General features: G+C 40.2%; 1 protein-coding gene across 1 annotated transcript in view; it reads right to left on the bottom strand.

Moving 5' to 3' along the window:
- SDC2 (syndecan 2) overlaps nucleotides 1-18,733 on the bottom strand; it is a 187,103-nt gene that overhangs the window by 38,530 nt on the left and 129,840 nt on the right. The window lies entirely within an intron of this gene.

Genomic DNA, 18,733 nt, shown 5'->3' with positions numbered 1-18,733 from the left:
GTTACACAGCTGGACATGGAGGTTAATGGACTGTAACCTTTGAAATAACAGATCTATACTTTATTCAGCTTTTTCCAATGATGTTTAGAAGAATTATTCAGAGTGTACCTCAAAAGTATAAGCTAAAAATTATACAATTGGAAATACTCAAATCACCAATACAATAATTATTGGCTTCCTGAGTATTACGATTTTTCATCTGAGGTGTTTTATCAGATGAAAACACTGGTACTGGTTGTTGAGGCATTCAAATAGAACAGTGGGACAGTTGATGAGGATTAGCTACAGGGGTAGACTTAACCCAGAAATTAGTGCATGTAAAGGTGAATTAAACCCAGAATAAGAAAAACGCTCATTACATGCTATAGAACAGTGTTCATACTCACAAAGCCACTACAGCATTTGCTTTGTGTAGAGTGATCCTGCCTTTGGCTGTCCCTCCCATCTTCTGTCTCCACTGCAGCCTTAAATTGTGTAGACCAGCTGATGTCCTCTATGGAGCATGCTCAGTTTCAGTTCCCTTCCAAAGCTCTGCATTTGCTCCTTTTTCTCATTTGTGCAGCCCACATGACATTCTGGCGGCTGTTCGGTGTTGCTGGGCATGCGGCCTGCCCGAGCGATTTACAGCTACTACATGTGCGCCCCGGCGTGTACAGCATGGGGGTGGGGGGGTGTATGAATGACACGCCTCCCTGCAGTTACGCAACGTGAATACACAGTATCCCAGGACTGTATGGCCTGCAGCTTGGTATAGCCAGCAGACTCGTTTTTTAAACAAATACATTTTTAACTCTAAAAAGTGACCAGCATCTTTCTCCATAGGTTTATTGCCTACTGTAGTTCTTGATTGCTATTTTTTTTACCAATTGCATCTTTGCTCTTGGCAGTTATGTCATATATTTAAACTGCGAGTAGAGGCACGTTTATGATGTCATTTTGATGTCAGGGAGCAGGGTTAGGCCACAATTGTTTGCATTGATTGTTGGATAGTTTGTTAAATACTTGGTGGTCTGTGCTGCACTTTGTCACTTGCCTGATGAAGGGGCCCTGCGTAGCTCCGAAAAATTGTGTGTGTATACAGTCTGACCATGTGAATAAAGCTTTGGACCCTTTTGAGGAATCCTTGGTGTGCTGATGACATATCTACACACATGACTATAGAATCACCCATACAGAGTGGTAGATGACACTTTCCTCCCTTGTCCATGTGCTCCTATTGCTAAACATTATGGGTGCAGGGTATAACAAAGTATTTGCCCCTTTCCTAATTTTTTTTTTTTTTTTTTGCATATTTCTTACACTTAAATGATTTGGATCATCAAACAAATTTTATTATTACACAAGATAACCCGAGTAATTCCAAGATGCAGTTTTTAAATGATTATTTCATTTATTAAGGGAAAAAAGCTGTTCAAACCTGCCCGGCCCTATGTGAAAAAGTAATTGCCCCCTCCCATGCTGAATCATGAATGAACTGTGATTAACCACAATTTTTTGGAAAGCTGAGTTAAAGTTCTTTTTGCCACACCCAGGCCTGATTACTGCCAGACCTGCTGAATCAAGAAATCATATAAATAGAAGCTGTCTGACAAAGTGAAGCATGTTAACAGATCACAAAAAGCCACACATCATGCCACAATCTAAAAAAAAATTCAAGAACAAAAACAAAGTAATGTACATGTATTGGTCTAGGAAGGGTTTCAAAGCCATTTCTAGGGCTTTAGAACTCCAATGAACCACGGGGGGAGCCATTACCCACAAATGGAGATAACTTGGAACAGTGGTGAACCTTCCCATGAGTGGCCGGCCTACAAAAATTACTCCAAGAGCATGACGACGACTCATCCAGGAGGTCATAAAAGAACCCAGAACAACATCTAAAAGAACTGCAGGCCTCACTTGTTTCAGGTAAGATCAGTGTTCATGATTCAACAATAAGAAAGTGGCTGGGCATAAATGGCATCCATGGGAAAGTTCCAAGGCCAAAGCCACTGCTGTCCAAAAAGAACACAAAGGCTCATCTCACATTTACCAAAAAACATCTTGATTATCCCCAAGACTTTTAGGCAAATATTCTGTGGACTGATAAGCCAAAAGTTTAACTTTTTGGAAGGTGTGCGTCCTGTTACATCTGGCATAAAACGAATACAGAATTTCATAACAAGATCATCATACCAACAGTCAACACAGTGGTGGTAGCGTGATGGTCTGGGGGTGCTTTGACGTTTCAGGACCTGGATGACTTACCATAATTGATGGAACCATGAATTCTGAGCTCTACTAGAAAATCGTAAAGGAGAATGTCCGGCCATCAGTTCGTGACCTCAAACCTCTGGAAAACCCTCCAATGTTGCTGAATTAAAACAATTCTGCAAAGAAGAGTGGCCCAAAATTGCTCCACAGCAATGTGAAAGACTCATTGCCAGTTATCGCAAACGCTTGATTGCAGTTGTTGCCACCAGGGGTGGCGCAATCAGTTATTAGGTTTAGGGGGCAATTACTTTTTCACATAAAGCCAGGCAGATTTGGACAGCTTTTTTGCCTTAATAAATTAAATTATTTAAAAACTGCATTTTGCATTTACTCAGGTTATCTTTGTGTGATAATAAATTTTTTTTGCTGATCTCAGTCACTTAAATGTGACAAATATGCAAAAAAAAAAATCAGAAAGGGGGCAAATACTTTTTCACAGCATTGTAGTATGCTAATTAACGTAATTGCTAATACCTGTCTGGACATGGAATATGGAAAGTTTTTATACATATTTTCTTCTTTGTGGGATCTCTATGCAACTAAATTAAGCACCCAAACAGCCCTAATCAGTCAACATTGGTTATTGCTAATGGAACTTACAGTTTACAACATGGATGGTAGTGTAACAATAATTCCCTCAAAACATTTTAATGCATGTACAGGCACTGTAGTTGTACAGAAGTCAGTCAATCTACTAATCGACCTCTGTACAACTACCCTGCTGAAAAATGCCCTCATGATCAGCACTGCAGGCTATAATTAATCTGTGTATTCTGACGTGTGGAAGTCTCCCCACTGTCAGAATACAATGACTCAACGGGGATGATTTCCTTCATCCACCTCAAATGTGTGGATGGGGGAACTGGGTCAATTTTTTTACTCAACTCGCTGGTTGAATGAAAACAAAAAAAAACTGACCCATCTATGGCCAGCTTTATAGTTATCAAGACAAGAATGGCGGTACCGCCAGATGAGGCATTTTGTCGAGAAACTGCCTCAACCGTTAAGATCTGGGGATGATTTAAGGCCACTTGAGCGGCTTTGTATGAGGGAAAATTAAAGAAATAACATATCCCGGATATATAAAATACTAATAGCAATGGAGTAAACGGAGGTCCCGCCATTCCTAAAAAATGGGAAAAGGAATTGGAGCCAATGAATTGGATAGCTCCGCCATCGATACAAGGACGATGGAGATGAACTATAAATGCCTAACAAGGTGGTACGCAACCCCGGACAAATTAGGTAAAGTTCAACCGGAGAAATCCCAGGAATGTTGGCGAGGCTGTATGGCTGTAGGAACAATGGCACATTTGTGGTGGGATTGCCCTGTAATTAAAAAGTTCTGGAAAAAGGTTTTGGAAATAATGAAGGAAATTACTAATAAAACAATACCTGAAGACCCATGAGTATGTTTGTTCCACGGCGTGGAAGATTCAGTAAGGCAATACACAACATCAATAATCCCCCATATGATAAATGAGGCGAATAGTCTTATACCCAAAAAATGGCAGGAAAAAGAAAGCCCCAAAATCCGGGATTGGATAACTAGTATAGAGAAAACATATAATCTGGAGAATTTAAAGTATAGTGGGGAGGAAGAAAGTGAGGATCGAAAAGATAAGTGGGAAAGCTGGAGAGAGTTTAAACAGACGTGGAGGTACGTGGAGGTATATTGTGAATAGAAAATAACGGGGAAATTGGTCGATACAAGTAAAAATAAAAGTTTTTGACTGATCCTTAAGTGCGAGAGAGGCTAGGGTGGGCTGTGGGGGGGGTTTTGAGGGTGGGGGGTTGGTTATAAGGTATAATGCTAAGTTAAAACAATGGGTGTTGGTAGGATGCGTTTTGTAATATTGTATATTGGCATTTGTATAAAATAAAGTTAAATTAAAAAAAAAAAAAGAAGAGCAAGACAAGCTGCACTCTGTATTGCAACATTTATCTTGTAATTGTAAAGACATTTAAGTAGGGATTGTACACATTTACAGGTAATCGAATTATACAAAAGCAAGCAAACACAGACATGCAATACACCAATCTAAGCTTCATGACTATTATCTCTGACAAATGGTATGCATTAGACCATACAAGTTTCACATGGTTTAAATTTAATTTTCCTGTGGTACAGTGATGTACAGCTTTATGTAACCCTGTAATCTTGCAGAAGACCAATGATTTATTGCTGAGAGGGTTTCTAGAACACAATGATTAACACCCAAATTATTCAATTACAGCAGTGTAGATATTTCACAACAGAGCTTTGAGGATTTAGATGTGCACACAGGCAGCTAGAATATGGTTTGCTTAGAACTGGAGGACATCGAGAACAACAGAAAGCCAATGTTAGTGATGGAGTCCAATAACATTTATTTGTTAAGGTCCCTGTACACGGCTTGTACTCATGTCCCAGATGCATTATTGACTGGCTGTGGACAGATGTTGAACAGATTAGATGTGCAGTAAACACTTCACTATGAATAGTGCAGATATGGAATCTATTATCTGGAATGCTTGGGGCTTCAGATTTTTAATAGCTTGCTAAGTTTAATAAATTACACTGAAAAATGATTTCATCTATCACTTTATGTTCCAGTTATTATGAAATAGGCTTTAAAACATGGAGCATTGGATACGGATTCCATTGCCCATTGCGCAGTGAACCATTTTAATTGCTGATATTTTTGACACAACTCAACCTTTTGGGCTGATAGTCTATTGATAAGTTTTTGGTCTTACGTCATAGAGGGTTAAAATCTCTATATCTGCTAAACAGGACGAAATTGGAACCATCTAGGAGCAGGTTGATTGTACCCAAGTTGATCCATCCATTGACTTAGGTAGAACCAGCATGTTGGCTTTTTACATGCGATTATTGCCAGCGGCTATGGCCACTAGAATTAATAACTGTGTTCTCCAGGCAGGGACAGCTCCTGCACCACCCTATGACTGGCTTAAGAATAAAAGTTGGGGTTACAGAGGATTGTTTCTAAAAGTTGGATAAACGTTAGGACGACAGCTAGGGTTAAGTATTATTTTAACAGCCAAAATGTACTTTATTTACAAGCATACATGGCCAACCTCTCTAGCCTTAATTAAACTTATGCACCCTCCCATACTCAACCCAGCTATGTATGCATTAAAAATATCCCTAAATGTATTTTTAAAGTTGTGATCAAGCAGGTTTTATTTCTTATAGTATCTTTTGTCATATTCTTCCACAAGCCCCATAAAAAATAACCAATATATGCAGACATCTTTTAAACAAATTTGAGGTAGTCATTTTGTTGTTGGGAAAAAAAAAAAAAGAAAAAAAAAAAAAAGCAGTCGGTGTTTTCACATGTCGATCGTGCAGAAAATGTTCTTGAGAAGAAGGCAGATTTATAGCTTGGTATACGAAGTGATGCATTACTACAAACTAAAAGTAATTTAAAAGAGAAAGCATCCATGCTTCACAATAAATAACATCCCAAATCCAGTTATGGATGCCTTCCAAATTGAAGGTTTGCTTTGTCCATGTTTTGTACGCCAGGCAGCTTAAATGTTATATAATACACGCTTTAGAAAATAATCCTATTACAAGTGATGTCATATTAATGGGGTTACAAAGGTTCTTGCAGCAGCCAGGTGTGGAAAGTGGTGAACGGAAACTGTTGCTCCTGTCTGAACCAATGGACAATATTCGTAGAGGAACATTGAAACGAAAAGCCCGATTTCATTTAAAAAAAAAAAACATATTTGCTGCAAGGTTATAATAAAAAAATATGTTAACTACTACTTCTGCTACGTTATAGCCTGATCCAGGAATGTGTATGATGGGAATATGAACATTATCTTGGGAACAAAGTTGAGTCACCACTTGACTTTGTGCCCAAGTGTGAAATTAGCCGATCAATTGTGAGTCACCAACTAGGAATACAGCACAGACATGTATAACGGAGACGGGACAGGAGACAATCACCCAGAAAAGATTTGGAGGTGAAGAAGTTGAACATTTCTACTTCGAATAGACAATACATTGAAGATTTTACTTTTCTTGGCTTCACAATAGGTTACAGAAATGGGGAAGTTCTTAGTAATGAAATCTTTAATTCTAGTAATACAAAACCCATGTTTTTACCAAAACACCCACAGCATTAAAATAAACCCAAGAAATTATTCAATGAGAAACAAAGCTTAAAAAAAAAAAAAAAAAAAAAAACACACAAACTGTGCTTCTACCAAGGGCTGGTAGGTTGTTTAAGGCAGAAGCAACTTGAAAGACAGTAGCTGTGGGTAAATAGCCAGCCTCATAACAGTAACAAAAAAACATTCTGCAGAGATCCTCGTGCAATCAATGCACAGCCTCAATGATATATGGGTAAGAAGCAGCGTTTATTACTACTTACGTGTTCATTTTGTAATTATAAGGCCATGGTTTGTCACTGTATGGCTTTCCTGACTTTTTTTTTTTTTTTTTTTTACTAAAAACACACCACACACGTACAGTATCAATTTTCTTATTTTGGGTGCTCAGAATAAAAAGTTTAAAAATCACTGCTATAGGTGTAGGCCATTTACAAACCGTATAAAACCTGACTGGAATACTCCCAGGATGTTGCCAAGTGAGGCCTAATCATCACTTGTCACCTCCGCCATCACAGGAGTGAGCTCTTTCTCTGATTCAGACCTCCTCACATAGGCTCTCTCCCCTGATTTCTCTCCTCACCATTTGAGAGCTCAGTCCTGTGATGGTGGAGGTGAGCAGTGACAATTAGGCCTCACTTGGCAACATCCTTGGAGTATTCCAGTCAGACTTTATAAAGGTATATAATGGCCTACACCCATAGTAAGAACATTATTCAACTTTAGTCAGAGCTGCCCAGTTTGTTTTTATCTATAGATGCCCCTTATCTGCATAGGCAGTTTTGTGGTAAAGGTGAACTATCCCTTTAAAATTGTTTGATTAAATTATGGACTGCTCTGTCATCTCTGCTTCTTGGGCAGCTGGTATCAGTCTACACCACACACTTCAGATTAGACTAAAATCGGTCACATGCCATTTAGTGTAAAACTTTTACTAAAAAAATGAATATTTGGGAAAAAGAGGGACATGGTACATGTTGCATTTCAGTTTTTAATTATTTTGTTTTAATTGCAGGGTTCTCAGTGCTATTTGACAGGTCCACATACAAATTTAATAGCTATATTTATAACAGTTACGACAATACTATCGCAGGAAACATGTTTCCCAAAAACAATATGCCAAAACGCAGTCCGTGATAAGACAAAACTCATGTACTTACTTGGCCAGCTCATCTGCAATGTGCAGCCAGTGCCATAAAAAGGTGCATTTTATCATCCTGAACATTCATTGCCCTACATGATCGTGAATTACAGCTGCATGGAATCTGGGAAGCTCAGAACAAACCTCTGATTTATGGCTACAACACTGGGCACCAACATCCTGATAAACATCCAACATACTCAATTACAAAAGAGAGATTTCCTGCATGCACTATTTTTCAAACATGCACCTGATCAATCCCACCGATCTGTTGGGGAGATCAGAGATGTACAAAGGAGAGGAGGGTAAGCAACGGTAACTAATGTTCATTTATTTGGTGGAGAGTGACCATTACAAGTGTGCATCAATCTCAGAGTGCAGGGCTTTCTACAATGAAAGGTAATGGGGTGGAATAAATCACACACTCATTCACACATTCATTCACATGAGGTGGATCTGCTCATCTCTCCGTTGATCTCCGCTGAGCTGGTGGATGACAAGTCCGTCTCTGCTCACTGAGCGGGGAGAGCCCCACTGATTCGGGATCAGACAAAAACGGACAGCATGTCAGTTTTCATTAGATCTCATCCGATCCGCCAGGACGGATGCGAATGTATCGTCATCCGTCTGATTTTAGCAGATTGGATATCAGCGGACATGGTCACCGTTGACATTCGTCGCTCCATAGACCTGCATAGAGCGCCCATTCAGGTCCGCCTAAAAAACTGACAGGCAGACCTGAACGCTCCATCTGTGTGAAAGGGGCCTAAATATTATGTTCTAAACTTCTACTCTTGGCTGCTAAACGGAATGCAAAAAATTGAAAAATATGTTCAGTACAGATAATCTTGAAATCTCGCGTTAAGGTTTTGCAATTTTTAATTGCTACTATGGGCCTATTTATTATACTTTGTCATTTCTTTAGTCTTTTTTTATTAGCACAGACAAGTCTCTCTTTAATAATTTATAATTTAATAATAATTAGTTATTCTTTTGAATTTGTGTTTTCTTTCTTATTTTCAGATTTTCAAATTGACAAATTTTTATGAATTCATGAATTGCGATTATAACAAATGACCCGAAAAACGAAAAAAAAAAAAAAAAAACAAACAAATGAAATGAAAACTAACACATTTTTCAGCAGTGCACGTCTAGTTATTTTTATTGGGAAAAAAAAAAAAAAGAAGGACTACAAATCACTTTAATTAGTGTGGCTGGCATTTTTGCATTGAAGTCAGTGGGATGCGATTTTGCTTTGAAGTCACAAGGGGGTGTTTCTGCCATGAAGTCAATGAAATGTGATTTTTACATTGAAGTGAATTTTTATTTCATTATAAATTAATATTTTAACACTTATTTTCCATTTAGATTTATTGTTATTACAAGGGGCTAAGAAGCCCCTTATCGAGATAGCATGGGCAGGTGAAAGGTATTCTTTAGAGAGACATCAGGGGTCCTAAAGGCTCCCTAATGGCTCTGCAGCTAATCAAGCACAGGTCATGCTTGCTTAGCTGCTTCTTTAGTTACAGCAGCCAGAGGTCTTTTTCTCTCTAGCCCACGTCTGAACACTATCAGATGTTTTTTTTTTGCTTTGGCTGTATTTATATAAAACTACCAAGCTAGGAATTGTAGGCAAGCACAAAGGGAAGTGCGACAACGCACGTATGTTTTCGAGAGCTGAAATAGCTACTCATTAAATACGCAGACTAGGCTTACTGCTTTGCAGTGCGGATGGCTGTGCTTTACTACTCTTTCTACCAATGCAAATCTGAGGAAGCTGACCCATTGAAAACATGGCAAATAGTGTATCTAGGCAGTTCTTAGGCAAAAAAAAAGTGTTAATCTTCATGTCAAAAAGAAAAAGGGCCACACAACCGAGCCTGTATGACTAAACCCGTAAAGGCAAAAAGAGTTATAATAAGACAGTATCACATGCGGGATGTGACAGCTTGGACTGTGTAAACGTGAATAAAATTGCTTTCAGCACCATGATATCACTGGCGTACGGCTCTTTAGCTTTTTCACACATGGTATACTGACCCAGGACACACTCTTGGGCAGGTACCTAATCCACCCGTAGATGGTAGAGATAAATGCTAACTGCTATAGATTCTAAGCCTAAATCTTATCAAATGCTAAATAACCTGCAAAGTCAGGTTAAAAAAAAAAAAGAAAAAAAAGAAAAAAACTCAAAAAACAAACAAACATGGTATTGAAGGGAAGATGACATACCATTGAACCAGAAAAAATATACAGGAAGTGAGGTGAAAAAAAAACAAACTGATCTTCTCAGATCAGTGACAAAACAAGTGTTTACAGGATTACCATGTTAAAACAGACTAGATAGCACCTTCAGAACAATAGTCAACAACACTCTGATATTTTTCTCAGGCTCCCTTTAATGTTGCGTTGTATAGCTTGACCTATGGCCATGTTATAGAATTATCTGCAGTTTAAGGGAGAAGTAGAGTCAAAGCTGTGGATCACAGAAGTGCAGTTCGTTGTGCACTCCTGTGACCCGTTTTCAGCAGACAGAAGACAGAAGCCGTTGTTGGCGGACGTCACAGAGCCGGTCCAAGCTCAGGCAAGATTGCGACAATGAAGTCAGGATCCACCAACATGCCTGGACCAGCGCCTGTCTTAGCCTCAGAACCGCTGAGAGCCTGAGCTCCCAACACAACCCAGCGCTCCAGTGAGTGTGGGGCGGCAGAGCTGAGAACTGGTGACTGACAGTCAGCAGCTCTCTGCTCAGGTAGCTGTGAGAACTGCGCGATGGGTGGTGTTCGATCACTCGGTTCTCAGTGTTAGAGGTGCCGGGTAACAGATGCAACATCAGACCAATGCTGCAGCCACCTAGACAAGTATGGTTCTTTATATAAAAAAATAAAAAAACTCTATACCTCTTTTAACAGCTCCTGACTACATGCATCTGTCAGAATAGTTTGCAAAGTAACCAAACCTATTTTCAGAAAAGGGCCATCTCCAGATGTTGCCCAGATGGGGTACTGCTAAAATACGACAGGGAGAAGTCATTATGCAATGTTAAACCTCCGTCAGTCTAACATACCAGTTTAGCTTGGGTTTTTTTAATAGTAATGTTTCCACAATGCGACACAAACATCAACTATATTCATCAATATTCTGTATGTAAAATGGGTTTTAAACCTATTTCAACATCATATGTGGGAAAGGGCATTCAGGAGGTGAACTGGTCTCCTCCTCCCTAGTGCTTTCCATTGGCTAAAAACAAACACCTGAAGCTCAAATGCACACAGCTTGAAATAAGCTTCTAAAATGCTCATATACAAATGCAGAAATGCTCAAATACAAAACACCTGAAAATTGTTCTGCTGGGGTGTAAATTCAGCCTTAAGCAGGCCATACATGGGTCAAAATTCTGAAAGAAAAGTCGTAACTATGAATTTTCTTTCAAATTTCGTACCATTAGAGGGCTACAGCAATGGCCGATTTTCATGCCACCATTGAATTTGAGTGATCGGGCACCTTGGAAATTTTGGGAAAAACTAACGAATTTCTAATCCGTGAATCGCGCAAGAAATATAATTGAAAAAGAAATGCGCATGAGCGCAAGAAAAAGAAAATGCTCGGAAAAAAAAAAAAAAAAAAAAAAAAGGATTTCCAGACACGAAAATTCTTTTCCATAGCAACAGGTGGTGAAGTTGAAGGCTTGGTTAAATTTCAAAATCAATGAGCACTCCATCGGATTCCAAAACGCACAAAATTTATTCTGATTTATTCAAAATTCAACCCATATATGGCCAGCTTTAAAACGGAGTTCCAGGCATTTTATGTTTATTAAAAGTCAGCAGCTACAAAAAGTGTAGTTGCTGACTTTTAATAAACAGACACTTACCTGTTCCACGGTCCAGCGATGAGGCCGAACGGAGCGTCGCCCCTCTCCCCCTCCTCTTCGCCGGCGCCTCCATTGCCACTCTGGGCACCCGGCCGTGACAGCTTTCGGCTTCCCAGAGTGGACAGGCGATCTCCTGGAACCTGTCATGTGTCCGAGGAGATCGCCTAGAGCAGTGGTTCTCAACTCCGGTCCTCAGGACCTACTAACAGGCCAGGTTTGCAAGATAACTGAAATACATCACAGGTGATATCATTTGTTGCTCAGTGATTGCAGTATTCTAGTCTGCATCTCCCCAAGGTAATACATAAAACCTGGCCTGTTAGAGGGTCCTGAGGACAGGAGTTGAGAACCACTGGCCTAGAGGGAGGAGTCGCCTTGGCGGTACCTGGAAGGAGGAAGTGGGGCAGGAAGTCCCCCTCCTAACGAAGCCCCCACTCCCCCCCAAAAAAAATTACATGCCAAATGTGGCATGTAAGGGGGCGAGGAATACTTAAAGCAGAAGTTCCATTTTTGGGTGGAACTCCGCTTTAACGTTGGCCACTAAAGTTGCTGGATTTCAAATCTTGAAACCAATGTTAACCTTTAGCGTTTGTATCGTGTAAAAACTCAATAGAACCTACATTGGAAAAAGCAAAAACAAAAAAGGTGATAAAACCAAACCACCAAATGCAGGGCAGATGAGATCCACTGCTCAAAAGGTCAAGCTGGGGCGTGGAGATCCAGGTGCAATCTGCAGAGGGGCCTTCCAAAATGATGGTAATACATCAGCTAAGCAGGAAGCAACGTTGCACTTACAATCACCTTGTACTAGAAGTCCAAGCCTGCATAGTACCTCTGCATGACACTTTTCAGGAACCAGGCGGCTGGGAAGGGGGATAGGTGGTGGAGAAAGCCCTAATTTAAGTCAACTTTCAAAACACAACAGCTATGAGGGACATTTTACTTACTACTTCGTCAAACCAAAACTATAACCTGGACTACAAAAACTTTTTGGAAATAAAAAACCCTAAGGCCCCATTCACACCAACACCTATGTTTTGCATTTTTTACGCAACAGCATAGGGCAGCCCATTCCTTTGAATGGACTGTCCTAAGTATGCCAAAAGTAGCTCCAGGGTGTTTTCGAGCATCAAGCTTTGAGGGTTTATTACTGAGTGTTCTGGCACATTTGCACAATGACAGAACGTGAGTTTAGAGCACCATAAACAATTAATAACTCCCTCAAGCGCAATGTGTGTTGCGGCAATTAGGTTTTCTGTGTGCGCTCCTGGATTGGGCAGATGTGAACGAGGCCTAAAGACTGGGAAACTGGAGCTGCAGTGGCCAAAACAGCCATTGATATTGCGCTAGCAAAACAAAACACAAAAGAGGACAATCTTCTATTGGTAACAGCCTACACTTGTATTCATAAAGTAGCCCCTCATGAGGACCAAGGATGAAGAACACTACCATGAAAGAACATTTTATGATCAAGGAACACCAGGATTTGTATTCCATTCACAAAACTCAACAATAGCATGGGTAATAACATTTTGAACTATGGAACCCAAACATGTTACACTATCTAAATTATTCTTTCAGGCTGTGAGATTTTAATGGATGTTAACTCAATCACACTTTTGTATCCCTCTTCCTACACAACAGGCAATAGGCAAACGATTTAAGCTTCGGAGGTAATTTCTTAGGCCTATGTAACAATAGGCGTTCACCTTTTACATTGCTGCTCTGTTCTTCAGCAATCGCGTCCATCCTGCCAGCGGGCACATTTCATGGCAGCCCCATGGCAACGTATTCAGAACTACTTAAGCTCCTACAGAAGAATGATGGTTTTAATACAGATTGTTCCTGTTAAATCCTCACAAAAAGCAACCGTAATAAGTGCGGGGCTCGCTAGAAGGGGAGCCCTTATTGATTCATTTTAACATTGACGAATGGGAAAAGATAAATTTTCGCCACTGAAGTTTAGAATAAACTTTCCAGCTATAAATAGGAGCGCCTAACATACACACAGTTACGTACAGACTTTAAAATGATCTAAGCTGTTCAAGAGGAAATGTCCTAATGTTTTGTCTGCCTAAAGCAGTCTACAGAAAAAAAAAAGGAAATACACATTCTGTATTGCCTACAGAGTGTTTCGCAACCTTTTTTCAGTTAAGGCTTTAAAATTATAGACAATCTCAAGGCACACTTTAAAATTATGAACAGTCTCGAGGCACCCCATTTCAAAAAATGTAAAAAGCTATTCTAATAGCTTTACACACTGCAGCAACATCCACACGTAGGACACCCAACATTAGAGGTGATTTATTCTTCCAAAGCAAATACACTTTTGCACCACTGGTACTGACTAGTATTCCAATGTTTCTCTTCTCCCACAATTTCTCTCCATCAGCGAGCTAATGTGACCCCAGTGTTGAGGGAGAGAGGCAGTGGAGGTTCAAACAAGGATGCTGTGGAGGCAACAGACATCCTTATCAACTGATAACATCATTGTTTGTTAGGATGCCAGTGTCTAGAAAGTCTAGAAAGTCGTAATGGTGCATAATGAAAACCCGTGTCTTTGTGTAACTAAAAGGCTGGCTTCATCCACCTGCTGGCTTGTATACAAATTTTGATCAATTTTTTGGCATTTTTCCAAAGAATACCTGAAGAAGCTTCAAGGCACTCCAAGACTGCCCTACAGTACCAACAAGGCAACAGGCAAAACCTAACCCTTTTTTTCCTTCCTTAAACTTAGCAAGATTGACATTTCAAAAACCTCTACAACAGAACAAGATAAAGAGCATCAATTAAAATGGTCAAAAAAATAACCAGTACATTCAGAGATAGAGACACCTAAAGCAGATCTTTACTGCATCTGAGCACTACAAACTTCCCCATCATCCAGGTCTCCATGCTTTATTTTGTTGAAAAATCACTTTGAAAAACACCTCTCTAGCATTTCTAGCCATGGCCATCTTGAGTAATCACCCTTAGCTCAAGCATGTGTGCAAGAGTGTGCACTTAGCTGAGAAACCCCCTCCTCTCCTCACCTCCTGAAGTCTCCTGGGATGTATATCATTTGCCTAGGCCTGGAAACCAGGAAGAAATAAAAAAAAAAAAAGTTTAAAACTAGTAGATAGAATACACTTCTCTATCTATTTACTAATGCTACAAAAGCATGGGGATTAAAAATAATCAATGTTGATTAGGAGAGTGAAGTTCCACTTTAAATGCAAATCGCAACTATTCTTGTAAAAGTCCAACTTGACCATGACCCCTCTCTAGATCCCCTATTGGCCAGTGAGACTTTCCATCACATCAAGGGACAGCCTCCAGATTGACTTTTGACTTGGAAAGTCAATCTCTGCATAAAACGTTAGCTCACTACTTGTCAGAATCCATGATATATTTTGGACGGCAAATGTGAAAACTTAACCTTAACAAAATTGTTTACTACACGCTCAGGTTAAAATGGCCAAACAAATACCTATTGCAAGCAGCTACCAAAAGAGCAATAGAGGGGTTATCCTCCAATGAGGACCTTCTTCTGCTTTACAAAAAACACATCTTCATCCATGTCTGTTGGATTTTCCCTCACTTCCTGTTTAGTGAAACTGATTTCACTATGTTGTGACCTGGAAAGTAAGTGAAGTGAAATTTTGCCAATGGACAGAGACTCTAGTCCTTCCTCCTTTGGCCAAAAAAACCCAAACTAGTTATGTACCAAAATTTTGGCCGCTGAAAATAGGGTTTTCAGTGTTGTGGCAAAAAAAACCAAAACAAAACAAAACAAAAAAAACAACTGACGAATGTGTACTGACCCCCCAAAACAGAATTTCATGCTTGTGTGATTGGCTCACCAATTTTCCCAGAACTCTGCCTAAGATACAAGTTAGATTTCAGGCATCCCCTGCAACAAAAATGTCATTTTTGGTGAGATACTCCCAATAGGAAAACATCTAAAAAAGGGAGGCAGGCCCAGCAGCTTTCCTCATTAGTGCTCTGCAGCTGCACAGCTGATTGATAATTATGAAACCACTCCCATTAGACTCACTCAGCACAGAGGAACAAATAGTGATTCCTTCAGAATAACAAAAAAGGTAGGAATCTGTTACAAAGGTTGTTATAAACCCTGCAATGTACATAGATCACCCAGAGGGAAATGTTTTTCTTTCCTCAAAAAAAGTGGAGTTACACTTTAATTAAAAAGTCGAATATAATTCAATTATTTATAAAAAGATTTATATATTTTTTTAAAACTGTCGGTTTCGGCCAAGTGCTTTCTGAATGTTTAGTTTTTGCACCACTAAAAACTAACAAAAAAAATGTCTGAACATGTACTTTAATTTTGACCACAAAATCAGTCTCTGTACTGAAAAAAAATAAAGAATAAAAAATCTGTGGTCAATTGTGCGCCACGCTGCGAAAGCAGATGGGACTCCGTGGCAGAAACAGCATTCATTAAAGTATTCTTGTTATATTTTTCAAAAATGGTATCTGTCATTACTTTTAAGAAATATTATACTTATAAGTATCTGTGTGATCTCTCTTTGCATGTATCGAATACAATCCCAAAACACATTTAACCACTTGCCAACGGCCCTATAGCAGTTTTACAGGCTTGAATGTGCACCGCCGGAGGCAGGCTTCAGCTTTTTGCTTTTTACACAGTGGGAGCTGATCAGCAGGTCCAACAGACCTGATGGCTGCCGGCACCCACTGATCTTTCAGGACACAGGCAGAACGGTCATCTACCTATGTAAACAAGGCAGATTGGCGTTCTGTCGGTAAGGAAGGCATGGATCCTGTGTTCCTGCTTTGACACGGATCTATGCCTTCCCCTAGTACAAGCACCCCCCCCACCACACTACAGTAAAACATCAGTTAGGCAGACAGTTAACCCCTTTTTCACCCCTGAATTTAAGCCCTTTCCAGCCAGTATCATTAGTACAGTGAAAGTGCATATTTGTAGCCCTGATCACTGGTCCCGAAAAAAGTGTCAAATGCCCAATTTGTCCACTGCAATATCGCTGGCCCGCTACAAATCACTGATCGCTGCCATTACTAGCAAAATTTAATAAATAAGAACTTCATAAATATATCCCCTAGTTTGTAGATGCTATACCTTTTGTGCAAACCAATCAATATACGCTTATTGGGATTTTTTTTTTTTTTACCAAAAATATGTAACAGAATACATATTGGCCTAAACCGATGAAGACATTCGATTTTTTTTTAATTTTATGGGATATGTTTTATAGCAGAATGTAAAATCTATCGTTTCGTTTTTCAAACTTGTCGGACGTTTTTTGTCTAAAGCGCAAAAAAAATAAAAAAATAAAAAAATAAAAAAAAATGCACAGGTGATCAAATACCACCAAGCGAAAGCTCCATTTGTGGGGAAAAAAAATGGAAGTGTTACATGACATCGCAATTATCCGTTAAGTAACGCAGTGCCATACTGCAAACAACAGCCTGGTCGGGGGGGGGGGGGGGGGGTAAATCTTCCAGAGCTGAAGTGGCAAAAAAAATGCAAGATTGCAATGAAAAGTATTTGACACAATTTTTTTTTTTTTTGATACAGCGGAAAAGGGTAAGCACAGGTATTTACTGTTGCCTGCGTCTCTATCGGGGACATTTTCTCCCACTCCCCGTCAGGACAGAAAGTGATGAAATACCTCTTTAACAGAACAAAAACACCTTATTTTTCATAGTGCGGAAGGGTCAGAATGTGACAATTAATTTGGTCACAGACCAAAATGAAAATAAAAAAAAAACAACTTTTTTTCCAGCCTTAGAAATGTAACGACTGGGACTGGCCTTTAGATAGGAAAATAACTTGTGTTATAATTACATAAATTTAGCACACACGACGTTTTCACTTATTAGTCTCTTATACTGCATTACAAATGTAAGAAAGGTGAAGGCAAGGTACATACCGTATATACTCGAGTACAAGTCGAGATTTTCAGCCTTTTTTTTAGGCTGAAAGTGCCCCCTCGACTTTTACTCGAGTCACCGCCGTCTGCCTACATGATCAGCGTGTGATACATTACATTTGGTGGCCATTCCACCATTCAAAAGCTGCGCCTCCTCCTCGTCTGATAGGCAGAACACTCAATTTCCCAGCAGTCAATGTACAGCCTATCACGGACATTCTCTCATCCTCGTCCATGGTATGGGGATGAGAGAATGTCCGTGATAGGCTGACTGCTGGGAAATGGAGTGTTCTGCCTATCACAGACGAGGAGGAGGCGCGGCTTTTGAATAGTGGAATGGCTGCTGAATGTTATTTTTGACACGCTGATTGGTGGATGCAGAGCGGCACACGGAGGATGGAGATCGCCATACGGAGGCTGCAGATCGGCACACGGAGGCATGCACTGGACACAGGTAGGCTGCACAGGACACATGCACAGGACACAGGTAGGCTGCACAGGACACAGGGACACATGCAGGGGACACATGCAGGCTGCACAGGACACATGCACAGGACACATGCACAGGACACAGGGACACATGCACAGGTAGGCTGCACAGGACACATGCACAGGTAGGCTGCACAGGACACATGCACAGGACACAGGTAGGCTGCACAGGACACATGCACAGGACACAGGTAGGCTGCACAGGACACATGCACAGGACACAGGTAGGCTGCACAGGACACAGGTAGGCTGCACAGGACACAGGGAGGCATGCAGCTGCAGATGGGCATTGTTGACCCTCTTTTTCCACTTACAGTAGCTGCTGCATTTCTCACCCTCGGCTTATACTCGGGTCAATATGTTTTTCCCAGTTTTTTGTGGTAAATTAGGGGCCTCGGCTTATATTTGGAACAACCTATACTTGAGTATATATGGTAACCGTCTTTGTACTTTCAGTAAAAAAAAAAAAAAAAAAAAGAAGTCAACAAAAGAAAAAAAAAAGGAAAGAACAAAAACACTGCAACAGAAAAAAAAAAAATGATTGATGTCATTGTGAAAAACTCAGCTACCGGGAGAATTAAGCCACAACGTGAAGATCAGCTATTTATTAGGGAACACAGCTTTTCTGATATATCTCATCTAGAAAAAGAACACAGTCTGATGTAAAACATAGGGTTTTCTTTATCTGTTCCCGGCTGGAGATGGCTCTAGCTGGGGAGACAATGAAGGAAATATTCCTCTCTTCAGAGTACTGCTGGGCTTCCATTCTTCTTGCTCTCGAGCAGTCTTTGTTGAATTGTTTCCTACTTGCACGTTATGTCGTTGATAGTGAAATGTTATTCGGCTTAGCCAGCCACACCAACTGGCAGAGCGCCTGATAAATGCTAAGCCCTGGGGCCCAGATATGCAACCTGTTGATCTTCAGCTGTT

Source organism: Aquarana catesbeiana, linkage group LG05, assembly GCF_042186555.1.
Source record: "Aquarana catesbeiana isolate 2022-GZ linkage group LG05, ASM4218655v1, whole genome shotgun sequence".
Classification (NCBI taxonomy): domain Eukaryota; kingdom Metazoa; phylum Chordata; class Amphibia; order Anura; family Ranidae; genus Aquarana; species Aquarana catesbeiana.
The sequence above is the reverse complement of the archived record's forward strand: the minus strand, read 5'-3'. Positions and strand labels throughout refer to the sequence as shown.